We start from the raw sequence: 17,921 nt of genomic DNA, 5'->3' as shown, positions 1-17,921 counted from the left end.
AGACAAATGTGTTTAACCACTAGACTGCCCTCCCACCCAATAACAACCCGAATCTGGTTTCAAAAACATGGCAAGGTGTCAATTTGAGGTCTTAACACTAAGATTAAGATTGCACTTTATTAATTAAGATACTATAGTCTTGTCAGGTGCTACTGTAGCTTTATTTGTTTCTTCTGCTTTATCTTTATCTAGCTCTGTCTTTGCTTTATCCACTTGCATCTGAAGCAAAACTTTGACACATAGCCACTAGAGTCTATCTAAGCCTGTGATATAGGAAGTGACATCGGCTGACAATTGAACCCATGTCAACAGCTTGGAAAGCAGCTATACTGACACTATACCACCGATGCATGTTAACCAAGGGTCTCCTGTTTGCAAAACAGGAATAATATCACACTCCACAACATGACAAATCCTCACTTATCGACCTGAGAATGTTTGTGGTTTTTCACACTTGATGAAAACACAGATCTAACAGATCTAGAAGATAGTAGTAGTTAGATAGAAGTACATCTTGCACTTAAATTGGAGGGGGAAAAATATGGCTTGAGACCAAGCAGTTATTCCTCCTTAGCAGTCTGAGGTGAGATACTTGACTCATCGCAGCTGTTAGTAACACATCTAATGTATTTTTCAGCACATTCTTTACACAACGCAAACTTTGAACATGCACATACATTGATTTGCTACAACACATATCTTTGTCTTTCTTCTCTCTTGACTAGTTTTTAAGTGTGGTTCAAATAGAAGGTTTTTCTGTGGAGTAGTGTATGTTTTTAAATGGTGACAATAAAGACCTTTTGGGATTCAAATTCCTCTCTCTTTCACTCTTCTCTTTCCTTTTGCTCCATCACCGTTTTTGTCACAATCTCAATTTGTATACAACCCCATACCAAAATAATATATCTCACCCCATGATCTGTCCCCAGAATCCCCCTTGCTCCCTTCTCTCCCTCCCTCCTTTTCTGCCCCCCCTTCTTCCCATCTATTTCCCTCCCTCCCTTCTTGCTAGTGACCCCAAATGCTGGTGTCACGATCTCTCTCTCTCTCTCTCTCTCTCTCTCTCTCTCTCTCTCTCCACCCTGGTTTTCCCATCATCTCCACTCTTTCCTTCACTCCTTTTATCTGGTGACCCTTCTAAGTCTTGGTCCCATGATCTCTCCCTCTCCTCCCCTTCTATTAATAGGCCAAGGATCTGTTTTGTTACCCCATTCCAGGGTGTCTAGTTGCCCCTTGGGTGCTATTAATACCCCCAGCCCATATAAATATATTAATACCTTCAATCCTGTGATAAGAAGACATGACTGCCTTAATTCAATCACAGGCAGAACAGCAGTGGTGCACCGCTATCCTGGCTTTATGTCTGTTTCCATTTCTTTCTCTCTCTCTTTCTTTCTTTCTTTCTTTCTTTCTTTCTTTCTTTCTTGCTTTCTTTCTTTCTTGCTTTCTTTCTTGCTTTCTTGCTTTCTTTCTTTCCCACATTGCTCGCTTTCTCTTGCTCTCTCTCCTTCTCTCTGTTTCTCCTCCCTGTCAGATTTCCTTTGGTCACAGAGGGTAAACTGTCTGTCCAGTGTGTGTGTGTGTGTGTGTGTGTGTGTGTGTATAGCTGTGTGTATGTGGTAATCCAAGGCGCTGATGATCGCTCTTGGCCTCTCTCCCTCATTGAGTATCATGTACCAGCCTTAGTATTTTCATTGAAACCGGAGCGTACCCGCCAATCACGTGTATTTACGTATAAATATCAGTGTCAAGTATAGAGCCACCATAGAACTTGAATGACTAGAATGGTCACTCTCATTCAAGTCGACAATCTTGAATGGCAATTTGGCATGTACATTTCAGAAGGCTGCCACAGAGGCGCGACATTTAATAATGTTGATAATGACCATTGGCTTGGGACAGGAGACTCAGAAGCGATGCGTGACCAAGGCATCTTTTGGTTAGAAATTCCACCAATAAATGATAGTGAATAGTTCAATAGTGTCCAATATTCCAACTTTAAGTTTTGTGCACTGTCTCTACACATTTAACACATTTAAATTTCTCCACACATTTAACAATGCTGCTTTCCTTAACAACAGCCATCTCAGACGCACTGAAGGAGACTGAACCATGAGGTGCCCGTTCTAGCTTTTCTAATTCTATAAGTGACACTTATAGGAGACAGTATGATGATACCAAAGAGGATCAGGACTTTTTCCATTTACTTATACACACACACACACACACACACACACACACACACACACACACACACACAGCTGTTTCCTTAGGTGGTGGTGGAGGAGGAGGGTGCATCCAGTTATAGCTAATTCTCTCATCTGATGAGCTTTGGGTTTCAGGAGTGGAATGGAAACAGGACGAGGTGAGGAGAGGCGAGAGATGGAAGGAGAGCAATGGTTGATTTGGTCAGCAGGTCTTGTCTTTTGTCTTGTTTCTCATGTTAATTCCATTCGTCAGCAGATTGTTGTTGTCATGCTGCCTAAAAGACGTTGCTTGAGTACCATTGTCTTGATTTGAATTGGTTCTGACATGAGAAATAGAAATATCAAAAGAAAAATCATTTTTACAAACAACAAATACACAAATGGACTTTACAAGGAAAATTCCATCCCTGTAATTACATACTTTACCCATAAAAACATTGACCAACTCAATGAAAATTTCCAATATGTTCACTTTGTAGCCTTGTTGACCTTACAGACAACGCTGACACTAGTGGACATTAGATCAAATAGGAAAAGACTACAGAATAATGTTATCATATGGCAGAAACTCATTATTCAAGGATCCAGCTCTGGGACCAAAATCTCTTTTCTGAACCAGAGCATGTATGCACAGAGATTTCAGGCTAAAAAAAAACAACAGAAATACCATGCTCATAGATTCCTGTCCAAGTCCTGTATTTTTAGATCATCTTTGAACCAATTTCTAGTGTTTTTTCCTTATTTTTGATGTTAACCAAGTCGACTTTTACATATTTGGCTGTCTCTGCTGTCAAAAAAACAATTCTGATTAAAAAAATGTAGCTCGAAACATCACATGTACAGGTGTCAATAAATAAATTCATACACCTTGGGAGCAACAGTGCAGTGTGCAGACTCTACTTCTCTTCTATGAATTGAACTTGTCACCAAGAGCAAGAGCCCACAGCTTTCTAGATGAACGGTCCCATGTCAGCCCATGGAGTTATTTAATTGTTCACTTTCTCAAGCCTTGACTCAGCCTTCTACGTGGAAAACCCTCCCTTCTGACCTCTTAACATGGTTCTGTCCCAGACTCCAAAGGTAGTCAAAGGTTAAAGGTCACTGCACTGGTGACCATGGTAACACTGGGAGTGTGCTCTGTGTGTGCGTGCGTGTGAAGGTTATTCACTGGTCATGATGGCTATAGGGAGAGACTGGAGGGCATGTGATCTACTGTAACTGTTCAAAGAGAGAGATGAAGAGAGATTAAGACAAGCAAGAGAGAGAGAGGAACAAAAACAGAGAGAAAGAAAAAGAAAATTCATTATAGAGACGGAGAAAGAGAAAGAAACAATCGAACGCCAGAGAGCCTTGGAGAGGAAGAGATTCAGACAGAAACAGAGAGAAGTTGAAAGACAGAGAGAGAGAGAGAGGGAGAGACTTAACCAGCGAGACTGAGAGAAGTACAGAAACCTAAAGAGATTTAAACAGCGAGACAGAGACAGAGAAGAGAGAGGAAAGTAAATCATTGAGGTTTTGTATGCTACAGACAGTCCATTCTCAGCTCCATCTCACCATTCTCACAATCAACATCTCTCTCACAGTCTGTGTGTGTGTGTGTGTGTGTGTGTGTGTGTGTGTGTGTGTGCAAACTAGCGAGCATGTGTGTGTGAGAATGAGAGGGTGGGGGTGAATGTGTGTGTCTGTGTGTGTGTGTGTGTGTCTGTGCGCGCTGCAGTGCTTTTTGAGCCCAGTGGAAAAGCAGGAAGAGTTGCTAATCCGCGCGGCTGGCCGAGCAGAAAGGCCAGTCATATTTATAGCTGACTGAATCACATTCTGTCATACAGATGTCCAATACTGAGACCAGGAACAAGAATAACTCTAGAACTAGATAGGAATATGGGTCTAAAAGAAAACTAAAGCCAGAGCCATATTTATAGCCTGCTGAGTCACATTCTGTCATACAGATGTCTAATACTCTGACTACAAACAAGAACAACTCTACAATTAGATAGAAAGATGAGTCTAAAAGTTAATCATAGTCTGCTGAGTCATACAGCCATCAGTACCTCTAGAGCTGGGTAGGAACATGGGTTTAAAAGTGGACTAAGAGCTAGAAGGGGCAAAGGTATGTTTTTAATCTGCTGAATCACATTGTCATACAGTAGTCTAAAGGTAAAACAATGATAACTTTAGAACTGTACAGCAATATGAGTCTAAAATAGAGTGGCATTTATAGTCTGCTGGGTCACATTCTGTCATACAGATGTACAATTCTGTGACAAACTTTGAGTTTGAAAAAATTGAGAAAACCTTAAAAAAACTAGAAAGGAATACCAGTTGATAGATAACTAAAAACCAGGCTAGAAAGGGCAGCCATCTTTATAACTTTATGACTAGTATTTTTATGACTGAATCACATTATGACTGAGTCATACAAGCACCAAAAGCTGTGACCAAAAACTGAATAAGATTAAAATGAGATAGAGCTAGAATTCGTCTAGAAAAGGCAGAAGACTGGACTGCAATATGTCCAGTACTGAGACCAACAACAACAACAACAACAACAACAACCCCAAAACTAGAACTGAAGAGGACAAAGAATCCCCTTTGTCTTCATCAGTTCTAATTTTGGAACAGAACTAAGACCAAATTCGAACATTTAATAAAGTAGTGTGTGTGTGTTTGTGTGTGTGTGTATGTGTGTGTGTGTGCGTGTGTGTGTGTGTGTTTGTGTGTGTGTGTGTGCGCTCTCTCCTGCCATGATATTAGTCAGATGAGGTATTTTTGGAGAACAGACTGCTCTCTCTCAGTGTGACTCCCGTCAGCGTGCCATTTTCGTGAATCATATCACTGACCGAGATACACGACTGTTCAAGCACATAACCACAGAAATACACACACACACGCACGTATGTACTGTATGCACACACACACACACACAAATCACTTTCACAAGCATTTGCATGCACACACACATGCACAGGTAGACACTGTAGGCTCCAGACAGATGTTGAGAGAAGGGAGCTTAGCGCTGATCTTCTCCCAGGAAGGGTTAGCTCTGCTGGGCAGCAGCACCAGCAGGGTTGCCCACATGCCCTGGTTCTCTTGAAAAGTTTTCAGCCACAGTGGTGATGTGTGCTAATGTGCGATCACGGTAGCAGAATTATTGCATCAACTCCATTCGGCTTTGAATGAACTCTTATGAATGATCCGACATTTACCAAGATAATGTTTGTATAATAAGACAAGGGTTTGTGTAACATGTCATGTAATGGAGAAGTGTTGTGTTAGATGTATAGTCATAGAAAGTATACAATGGATGGTGACAGGATGGAAGGGACATGTGATGAAGGCTATGAGGTAGACTTGAATCCACAGTGTTGAGTGCTTGGTATGCATCACATCCCACTGAGATACCAGCAGTGCTATTGTTGTTTTCAATTAATCAATTTCACTGATTCATGAAAGTGTTTCATCCTTTTTATTTGAGTTTATGCATATGAATACTTCATTTGAAAGTCTATTTTGAAAATAAATCATTCCTGAAGTTTGTCATTCAATAGTAAATGGTGAGACCAAATCCTCTACTGCAGGCAACATTCAGTCAGTAAAAGTGTTATTTTTTCAACCAGGGACTCAACAAACCTTCTCATATCTTTTAAAAATTGCCATAATTTTTTTTTATTTTGTGTTATTTTGTAAGTTTTTTTTTTTCCAAATGGTGGATATCTCATTTAGGCATGAAACTCCTCATATACAGTACATACATATATTTGCATGCATGTGTCTGTGTGTTTATGCACACCTTTTCTTATATGTATATGTGTGTGCGCACATGTGTGCATATACATGTGTCTGTGTCTCAGTGTATATATGGCTCTGTGTGCATAATTCTGTGTGTGTCACTGTGTCTGTTTTGTGTGTGTGTGTGTGTGTGTGTGTGTGTGAGCTAGATCTGTGGTGGAGAGTCCTAGTTTCAGAGCTGTCATTAATTAGCTGGGAGAGACCACTGTCAGCATCAAAACCGAAGGAAGAGAGGGTCCAGGGGAATACTTCACACACACACACATACACACACACACACGCACACACACATACACTTACTGCATCCTCAAATGTCATCAATAGAAACAATGCTGTTGAACCAAAGTCACAGCAACAAAAATGTCACATTATTGGCTTGTAAAATATCTGACAAATGTCACTTATAATGTTATTAGTGTAGGTGTGTTTGGGAATAAAAAGCGGTAAGCCAAGCAGTTAAATGGGGCTAAATGCACTAACAATACCCTCGAGGAACAATAGAGACAGAGATTTAATCTGTGCGGTATTCATCTTAACATGTTTGACAAACTTAATGTGATTGCTGTGGATGTATTTATGTGCTGGAATAAAAGCCAGTAAGCCACAGAGACTGGATGAGTGTGATATTTATCACATCATATTTGACTAATGTAATTTATGTGATTGCTGTGAGTGTAGTTGTTCATCGGAATAAAAGGCAGTAAGTCAAGCGGTTAAAGAGGATAACTGTACTAACAATACTCTAGAGAAAGAGCGATGTATTGGATCAGTTTGTATTTATCTGTCGACTGTGTTGTCTGGATCTCTGGAGGGAGGAAAACACATTCACACATAAACACAGTCACACAGACAGACACATACTGGCATACAGAGAAACACACACACACATATACAAATATGCTGACGTATGCACACGCACACACATACACACAAACACGCACACAGACAGACTCAAACAGGACCCTTACAACAGCAGCACTGTCATTGTGCAGATCTACAATTATTTTTTGTGTACTCTGTGTTTTTGTGTGTGTGTGTGTGTGTGTACCGTATGTGTTGTGTGTGTATGTGTTGTGTGTGTGCCCCCCTATCCGCTCTCCCTTGAGTACTCTCACCTCCACAACCCCTCTCAACCTTTCCACCTTTCCACATTCCCCTCCTGACTGAAACTAGGTATCCTTTCTCTTTCTCCCCCCCCCCTCTTGCTCTCTCTCTCTGTCTGCCTCTCTCTCTCTCTCTCTCTGTCTGTCTCTCTCCCATCACTCTATCTACCTCCTCTCATTCTCTCCACTTATTTTTTTTGAGTCTAGATATTCTCTCTCTTCCTCTATATTGAGGTACCCCCCCCCAGCACCCCCAGTGACCCTGTCCATGACCGTTGACCTCAGGGGTAAATGCAAGGTCCCACCTCACCAGGAAATAAAGACATTAGCTTCCTCTCGCTTTCTGACCCCTCTCACCTCCCTCTCCACCTCCCTCATCTTCCTTCACCTCCTCCTCCACATCCCTCTCCCTAAATCCCTCTCTACTACCTCCTGCTCTGTTTTCTTTTCCTCCCTTGCCACCTCCCTTATCATCCTTTCCTCCTCTTGTCTATCTCCTCCTCCTCCACTTTGTGGCTCCTGTCCTCCCCATTTACTTTTCCTATCATATGCTTCTGTCACAAGAAAATATAGTATCCAGTTTTGATATTCATTATTTTATAATTTTTGTTTCTTTGTTTTTTCAATGGCGCCAAAGTCAGACAGGGTAACTGGAAGTCGGGCACTTCACTACTCTATACCTTGGTGCTATGAAACTTTGTCATTGTTTGGTTAAAAAAAGAATATAAAAATAAATATATAAATGATAATATTATTTATATAGCACATTTCAAAACAAATTTACAAAGTACTTTACATTAACAAAATAAAACAAGAACAAGTAAAGACAAAGGACATAGTAAAATGACAGCAAAATACTGTCTACAAGAGAAAGTACTTATACTACTTTTAATGTATAAAGTTAAAACTATAAGACAACATACTCTACTCTTTTATGATAGAACATATTGCTGTATAAGCAGTGCTTCAGTTTATGTATATAATGTACTATAAGCTATGTTTCTTAATGGTCTAGTTAACTAGCAAGCCAGGCTGTCTAACCTTACTGTATTCTCCACAGAGGAGATGAAGGCAATTGATCAACTAAGGAGCCATTCATATAAATTGATAATTAATTAGGTCTATATGTCATACCCATGCGCTATGGGACTGTACAGAATCTGTACTTATATTGAATCGTTACCTGGTCCTTTATGTGCTGAGTGGGTTTCGTGCCCCCTCGGACCCATGAGACCCATTCAAAACACACTGTATATTTTCAAAATTGCCCATGGGAAAATTGGACAGTTTTTTTTAATTTCCAATTTTTGGACACACTGGGGTCATCCACGTTTCCTTTGACAGCAGTGATCCACAGTCTATGGGGACACACCTCAGCAGCCCCCACACCCCCCACCCCCCTTCTTCCTCCTCACTGGCCTGAAAAACTGGATGAGTTTTGCTTTCTCCCCTGAGAATCTCTCTCTCTCTCTCTCTCTGTCTCTGTCTGTCCTTTTCTCTCTCTCTGTCTTTTTCCCTGCTGTCGTTCTCTCCCTTTCAACTTAAATTTCAGTTACTTTACTGGCATGACAAACAATATTGCCAAAGCAGTGTTCAAAATTTCAAACCCAACAACAGTTTCCATACTAAAACCATATTGATTTTGCAGATGACTGTAGAATTATTTGAATTGAAAATATGTAATATGCAGTAATAGATTTTCAGCAGTACGTACTGTACAACTATGTAATAATCATTGTGAGCGTGTGTGTGTGTGTGTGTGTGGAATGTATGCATTGCAGAAAGAGAGACAAAGCTCTTTATTTTTCTCTCTCTTATTGTGAAAAACTGTATTCTTCCCTTTCTCTCTTGAGAGCCACCCTCTGCTCCATACCTCTATCCTTCTCCTTTTTTCAGCTCACATTCTGTTGAAATCATATTCAGACTTCCCCACACATTTCTCTCTGTCTGATACCAGATTTCCTTCTCATCGTTAACCCCAGATGCTCTGATTTAGCAGCAGTCTTGGCTATTTATAATATCTAATCATTTTTCTTTAATGTTATCTGGCATGTAACTGTAGTAAAAATGTCTAATGCCTTGAGTTATCTGTCCCCAAATATTATGACAAGACAGATTAGAGCCTTGGTTTTCTGGCTTGTAACTCCAGGAACAACTTGTTCATGTCTTCAAATCTAGACTGAACTGTCCAAGATAACAGGGGTAACATATTCAGATTCTGTTTTAGAAAAGATTTCTGCTTTAATGTGATATGCAGTGTACATATCTAGTTCGTGAGTTAGCTAACAGCGTCTCTAAATGAGTTGGAAAGGAGGGCAGACATGCTGCACATTTCCCTGAAATACACAGAAGGAAAAGTGTTTGCATACTGTGAATTGTCTTTTTTGTTGTGTGTGTGTGTGTGTGTGTGTCTGTGTTTGTGTCTTCTTGTGTGTGCCTGTGTTTGAGTGTACATGCCTGTGTGCCTCTGTGCATGTGTGTCTGCATCATTAGTGTGTTGGTTTTTCATCCACACTGCGAAAAAGAAAAGTGTTCCCACGAGATTACCCTTCTCCTCCTCTCCCTCGCTCCTTAGAGAGAGAGAGAGAAAAGGAGAAAACATTCGTCTAGTGCCGTTGTTCGCAGGAATAACACAAGTCAAGCATGTCACCTGCGTGTAGCGCTCTGCTTTATGCATATTCATAACTTTTTCCCATCACAGGATATAGAACACAAACAGAGACAGAAAACAGCGTACATTCCTCCTCTCTTTTCTCCCTTCTACTCCTCCTCCTCCTCCTCCTCCTCCTCTCTGCTCTCAATCCCTCTCCCTTCTCTCTAAAGCGTTTGTTTGAACTTTGCAGAAAGTAGGAAAGATTTCATTTTGCGGGGTGCCCCGGTGGCTCGCCGAGTACAGCGCGTACCATATAAGGCTCAGTCCTTCCCACAGCGACCCGGGTTCGAATCCAGCCCGCGGTCACTTGCTGCATGTCCTCCCCTCTCTCTCTCCCGTACCTTCCTGTCTCTCTCTCACACTATCTCTGTCAATAAAGCATAAAATGCCTAAAATAAATCTTTAAAAAAAAGATTTCATTTTGCTCCTGTGGTAAAGAAAACAAACGCTGGACAGTGAACTAAAAAGACAAAAATGGCAAAGCAAGAAACAGAAAAGTTATTTGCTGGACTGTTTATGGGGCGTTGATCAAACCCTGAAGGAAGCAGTGTCATAGTGTCATGTAGTGGAGTGTCATATGGTGCATATAGCCTCTCACTACTGAAAACACACATCTGGCAGGAACTCTCTCTCTCTCTCTCTCTCTCTCTCTCTCTCTCTCTCTCTCTCTCTCTCTCTCTCACACACACACTCACACACACACACACACACACATCATACACACACACACTCACTCACACAAAAGGTGTATACTGGGCTTGGTGTCTGTTTCTGGTTCCCACATGACAAAAATGTTATCTTTTTATGAAGTTGGGTCCTAGGTCTAGTGTAAATATCTCATTTACTGTGGTATCCATTGAAGAAATCCCCTGCCTTATTCTGAAGGCACCTTGCAGCAGTAATACAGCGGCCACTGCGGCCTATTCTTTTTCAAAAGCTCGAAACAGACTGGTGAAGCCATTCCTTGTGCCGTTTGGCAGCTAAATTGTCGTCGCAGAATTTGTCGTCCAAATAATTCTCTCTAGCCAGAAGTGCAGTGCAGTGTGCTCTTGTTGTAGTGCAGTTTGTTTGTTGTTTCTCCTATGCAGTGTAAAGATAAAATGCTCTGTACAAGCCCAGAAAAGATGTCAGCGGAAATAGATCATGGTGCAATGTATCCCTGCTCCATATTGGCAATTTTAGCAGGATGAGCTGTGTCAAGAGAGTTTGATATTGGACATTTTGAAAGCCTTTCTTTCAGTGGGGGAAGAACAGTGAGGCAGTAGTGAAGTAAGCAAGCAGTAAAAAGTGTTACTTCTACAATAGCTTTATTTGTCCGATCCAAAACTGAAAGCAATGGAATTATGACTTCAGTCTGAAAAACTAAGCCTCAGTAAGTACATTCTCTATATTTACAGCATATACTCCATATTTACACACTCCTTACTGAACAGTATATACTTCACACTGCTGTCCAGATTTCAAAGTATCTTTCAAAGCATTTCTAAATAGGGCCTGCACTTCACATCTCAAAGTTTACACAACACTGTGTTTTAATTGTAGCCTAAAGAAAAAATACACCAGTCAACTGCTTTGGCTTCGCCACTGCTTTCTGTCTCGTTGATTTTCAAAGTAATTTTGATAAATAAACACACTGATACAACGAAAACTGATCTGTTAAACAGTATTGTGCGACCGTTCATTTTCAGGGTTTCATTTCACTTCAAAATATGTAACTCTAGGTGATATTTTGCATAAAATATTAGATATGATTCATACTGTAAATTAATAGAAATAGGAAAAGAAATAGGAAACCAAGCAGAGAATTGGAATAGTTCAGTCAAACCAAAATCTTTTGCTCCTGGAAAAGATGCACTGCAAAATCAGTCAGAAGAAAACTTTTACTTATTCACTCTTCATTGTACAAGGAGACAAGAAGAGCAGAGGTGCAAATGTAGTTCCATCGATTTTATGACTTTTCAACATCCGATTTGTCTTCACTGCCACTGTAGAAGGCGATAGTTGGGACAATTTAGCCTTTGGGATAATTCATCTTTTGTCAAGTTTTGTCATGTCCCATCTGGAGGCGCGGTAGGCGATGCAGTACAAGTGTACATTTTACAGTGTATTTTACATGTCTATAAGTGTACACTTTACATTTCTAATTTCAAAATACACCCAGAAATGTTTACAACCTGCTATCTTTCTGTCTGTCTCTGTATGCCTCCTTGACTGTTTGCCTACCTGTCTCTGTTTCTGTCTTTCTGTCTGTCTGTCAAACTGTTGATTTGTCTGCCTGGTTGTCTGTCTTTCTGCCTGCCTGCATGTCTTTCTTCTGTTTGTCTTTCTCTTAGTCTTTCTGTCTTTTTCATTGGCTTGCAGTTGGAGGGGGGGGGGTCTTTTCGTAAGGGGTCTGCAGGGTTGTGTGTGTGTGTGTGAGGTCAGGTTTCTGGGAGCTTCTGTCTGGCTGTGTGTTTGATTCAGTTTGGTTTACAGCAGATGGGCCTACTGTGACCCAGAGGCACTACACACACGCACACACACACACACACACACACACACACACACACACACACACACACACACACACACACACACACAGGAACATGCACATGCACAGCGACTGTACATTTTCTGGTCCAGAGCTGATAGCTGTAGGGTTCACATCTTGATGATATCACAGGTTAGAGTCTTAGTCATGTTAGTTCTGCAGTGTATGTGCTTGTGTTTGTTTGTGTGTGTGTGTGTGTGTGTGTCTGTATGTATGTACAGTATCCCACAAAGTCACACTTTTTGTGGTAACATCCTTGTCAGTAGAGCCAGATACCATTGATAGCCGCGGTGTTATATTCACTATTACCAGCTGGGTGACTTTGTTGCTAGATTCAGTTACTTTTCAGACCCGCTTGATGACTTTACTTCTCAAAAGCGACTAGCGCCAAATGTTTCTGCTTTTTTGGACCACTGGGAACAATGTTGTGTTGACTCCCAAAGCACTTGGCGACAAATCAGTATGGCCAAAGCCGATGCATGTGCATTTGTGCTACTTGCTTGTCTAATCCAAACATGATAATGATGATTGAGTGCTTCTCATATATATTTTGAGTGCCTCTCAAATATATTCATATGCAAATTAGAGCATGATGTCATCTGGCTACCTCTAGCAGCTTTTTGAGCAGCAAATAGCTACTTTCTTTGGAAGAGAGTTGGCAACACTGGTTCCATGGAGCCACAGTCCAAACCGCATTGTGCTAATCACATAAGGCTACATTTTTTCTCAGGGCTTGCAATAAAATACCAATGGCCAGTTTTGCGGACAAGCAAAGGTTTGAATAAATTGTATTTTATTTAATTACTTGTTCATATATGTATAAATGATTGTTTGTTCATTTATTCATAAGATATATTGTTTAGAAAATCACATCACTTTAACACTTCAGCACATGTCCATATAAATCCTTTAAAGTCTAGCTTTGTTGACAATTAGTCCATTAAGGCTTATATTGTGGGATGGAAAGAATTCATTTTTTTGGAAGCCTTAGTGAGCCCTGTTTGGCAATTTTACTTGTCTAACACAACAGTAGCCAAAATGTTCTATTTTATTTGGCTAAAGGGGAAATAAAGACACATTGGTGCAGGTACGCTATGCTCAGTAGTGGTTCTGCACAGCTGACTGTAGGATCACGTCCTGAGGGACTGTGAAGTGAATTTTTAAGGTTGGGAATTGGAGGCAAAAAACTGATCTCTAGTTGGCACTTAGGCCCGGAGAGCTAAAATATTCTAAACGTGACAAATGTTGCAAAGGAAGATTATCATAGTAATCTGTCTAGTTATGTGCAATGATGGCAAACTCAGCGTCTTTAGTTTAGAAACATGGCATAAGGTTGGAGGGGCTGTGATGATGAGGCAATTAGTGGGGACTGCAGAGAAACACACACACACACTCACACACACCAATGGACCTGAGGGGGACAACACATTTCACACAGTTACCATGACGATTAACACTAAGGGTCAGCATAGGTCAACTGGAAGAGTAGGAGGAGAGACAGGAGAAGCAGGATGAAGAGAAAAGAGGGGGGGGGGGGTGAGGTAAAAGGGGAGGAAAGGGGAGAGTGAAATTTAGGGGAGAAAGTGAGGAGAGGATGAGGAAAGGGGGTTAAGAGGAGTAAGATGGATGGAGTAATAGGGGAAGAATGATGGCAGGAAGTGGCAGGAGGAAGAGAGGGGAAGAGTAAGGGGTGGAAAAAGAGTAGAGAGAAGAGGGGGAGGAGGAGGTGGAGAGGGAGGACAAGGAGGAGGGGACAGCAGGTTGAAGGATGGAAGGAAGGGGAAATGATGGAGAAAAATAGAGGAATGAGAGGAGAAGGATGTATAGGAAGAGGGGAGAGAGAAGAGTGAGGAAGAAGGAAAGGGGGGGAAAGGGGTAAGAGAGTGAGGAAGGGGGTGAGGAGAGGAAGAAAGGAGAAAAGTGAAAGAGGGGGAGAAGAGAGGGAGGAGGAAGGTGTTATGGTGTAACTGGAAAACTGAACTAAACAAACTACAATACAGCCACAAACTACAGCCAGACCCTTGTATAGAAGGTTACAATTATCTGACTTTTGTTAGATAATTGTTTAGAATCAGCACACCAGAAAACAACTAATAAACTTTATTTTTTATTATTTCAATGCACTGATATAATAAGTTATTATTATTTCAATGTATCAGCCATCGGCGATTTTTGAGCATGGACACTCTCATCAAACTGTCAGAGGTTTCTTAAACTTTTTCAACCTGGGACCCAAATTTGAGAAACATTCATTCTCACATCCTGGGACTCAGGTTGTCTTGTCATGTTGGGATCCACTACAGTACACCCACGTCCTGTTTCAGTTTAAGAAACCACAATCTAGTTTGATTACCGCGACTATACCGCTCCATGTTTATTCACAGTGTGAGAGGGGAACATTGGTGAATCATAAGGGATAAGATCCTTCCTCTCTGTCTTTCAGTCTCTCTCTCTCTCTCTCTTTCTCTCACTCGATCCTCTCTTTCTTGCTGTCTTTCCCTCTGAGTGCTTGTCTTCTCTCCTCATTCATCTGCACTGCCCTGTCTGCCCTTAGCAGCAAACCTCTGCTTATTAGAGAAAGAGAGAAACAGAAACAGAGACTGATAGAGAGAGGGAGAGAAAGCAGAGAGAGAAAGAGGGAGGAGGGAGAGAAATAGAGAGCGATTTTTGCTTGTCAGGGTTTGTGTGTGTGTGAGAGAGAGAGAGAGAGAGAGATTTTTGCTTATCGGACAGGAAGTGGATCTCTTACAATAGCATTCTGACGTTTCCCCTTCTCTAATGTGGAAAACTGTTAAGATTCCTATTCCAGATATCGTGTGCGCACGCACACACACACACACCCACACACACTCACACACACACACACACTCACTCACTCACTCACACTCACACTCACACACACACACACACACACACACACGTCACAGCGGTGCAGATAAGATGCAGCTGCTGTGTTGGAGACAGAATCACTGAGTCAGCCATATGTATTCACAGAGTTAAGACAATCACTAACACACAGTAACACACACATACACACTCACACACAAACATACACAATAATACACAAGGCTTACATACATCACATACGTTTTCATATTTGGTATTCAGTGAATGCTCCGAACACACTTAACTCACAAAACACAGAGAGAGAGAGCGAGAGAGAGAGAGAGAGAGAGAGAGGCAGAGAGATAGAGAGAGACAGAGAGAGAGAGAGAAAATGAAGTGACAGGTAGACAGTAAGAGAATGGAAGTGTAAAGATGGTAGAAATGATGACAGAGACAGAGAAAGAGAGAGAGAAATGCAAAAAACACAGAGAAAGAGTCAGAAATGGGATGAGGGAGATAGAGAAAGAGGGACAGAGAAAGACAGACACTGAGGGGAAAAAAAGGCAAAAAGAGACACAAGAGAAAGAGAGAATTAACCTGCTATATCTTTCAGTTATATGGTCATCCGCAGCAAAGAAAGAGTTAAAGTAATGATCCGCAATACTTTCATGTAAATCAATATCAGTTTTGCTACTCTATTGGATACATGTTTCTGTTTTCATTTAGCCAGTGTTTAACAGTTTAGCAAGTTTTTTGGGTGTCAGTGTGTCCCCTGACAGTCTTGTTGTTCTCTAATGTCTTCAATGTGCAATGAATGCCTGAAACATTTCTCCATAGCAGTGAAAGTGAAATCAAATGTAGCCAACATCGAAAATGGAGATCATCTGGTAGACTGAATTGTTGAGGATTATTAAATAAACATGACACACACATATAAACCTTCACTTCATTTATTCTGCATTAATGAATACAAATAAATGTCCAAAGTGGCTAATACATAGAATACGTCGGAAAGAACATATACAATGTAAGACTTTTTTTTTTTTTTTTTTTTTTTTTTCTGGCATTTTTATGTTCAAAGTAGAGAGATACAGGGAAGACTGGCAGAGAGAGGGGGATGAAATGCGACAAAGGTCCTGTGCCGGATTCCAACCTAGGATGGCACATTTACATGGTACGCACCTTTGACCACTGAGCCACCAGGACGCCCCCACAGCCTACAGTTCTTACATCCTGCTCAGTGTTTACAACCAGCAGCAAAAAAGGGGAGTGGCTGATAGAATACCTAACGTCTCTGCTAGGACTGCTTGCTCGAGTCATTTGGCTACCTCTAGAACAAATCTCCACTGTTATTTAATGGGCAATTACAGTGGAACTGGAGAAGAAGAAAAATTGATAAAACTTTCCACCTGTTTTAAGTTACTATGTATTACACAGCGTATCACACAGCGTATTACATGTAGTTGTGCTTACCAAAGACATTAAACATTTGACACAAAATATTGATTTCAAATGATTTTATTACAAGCCAAAGTAATGTGGCCAAAGTTCAGCAGGACTGCAACCATAGAAACATCTAGGGCTGCACGATATATCGTTTCAGCATCGTCATCGCAATGTGTGCATGCGCAATAGTCAAATCGCAGGACATGCGATGTCAAGTAAGGCAAATTAACTCAAACACGTCATGCTACAACTTTTTTGCTGCTTGATACAAAAGGAAAACTCGCACGGTTCTCATTTTCCATGACTAATCTACAAGAGAAGTCTGTCTGATATAACATAATTTACTCCGATTTAAGGGTTTGTTATAAGAGTAGCGTATGTTACCTTTCCAGCTTTCGCGGCTCCGAACCGTAGTTGGGAAGCCTCTGGTGTTGTGCTAGCCTATTTTAGCTTAGCCTGGCTCGTAGCTGGTAACAAGATTTTTACTAAGAGTCCGGACCGACTCTGCAGTGGAGAACTGGCACTTTATTTCGGTACAGCAGGGAACATAATGCACGGCCTCTCGGTGACGTTCTAAGCTCTTTTCCCGCTAACTATGCTAACTTTACTCACTTAGCATCCTGCAACTCACTCTGGCTGCGGCTAAAAACACACTCACTTCCTACTACGTCACCCGCGCAGGTTACCCACAAGGCCACCTTCTTAAAGGGGCAAGGCTTGATAGAGCTATTCAAGTCATTTGGTGAAAATTCCTGTATTTTTTCATATCGCAATATATATCGCAGAAAAAAAAAATATTGCAATGTCAGTTTTTTCCAATATCGTGCAGCCCTAGAAACATCTGTAGCTAGCATCCATGGTCACTGTAGCACAACTACAACCTTTGCAACATAAACAAATCTGGTTAGGTTAATTTTGAGTAATGTCTTTTTGATACCAGGTGTTGCTAGTTAATTTGATTAGACAGCAATAAAATGACTAGACTTCTTGACATGATTCTTGATATGATTAAATGTGGAACAGACCTCAGAATGCGTTCATCGGCCAATCCAATGTGAGTATTCATAAAGTCCTGAAATAAATTGAGATAAACATGGGAGACAAAAAAGACAGAATTTAGAAACTGGATCCCTCAAGAGAATGTCAAGTTTTTTTTTCTCTTGCCTCTCATGGCTTCTGTATAACAGGGATCTTAATAAAGACTAAAAAATAAGCATTGAGAGGGAGTGAGACAGACAGATGGTGTAATAGAGAGCTAGAAAAATGATGACAGAATAAAGTTGTATCAGAGAAAGAGAGAGACAGAGAGAGGAAAGGTGAGACAGAAAGGCCGACAGCCTGACAGTCAGACAGAGAAATAGTGGGAGACA

This window comes from Centroberyx gerrardi, chromosome 1 (genome assembly GCF_048128805.1).
Source record: "Centroberyx gerrardi isolate f3 chromosome 1, fCenGer3.hap1.cur.20231027, whole genome shotgun sequence".
In the NCBI taxonomy this organism is placed as follows: Eukaryota; Metazoa; Chordata; class Actinopteri; order Beryciformes; family Berycidae; genus Centroberyx; species Centroberyx gerrardi.
This window is presented reverse-complemented; position numbering follows the sequence as displayed.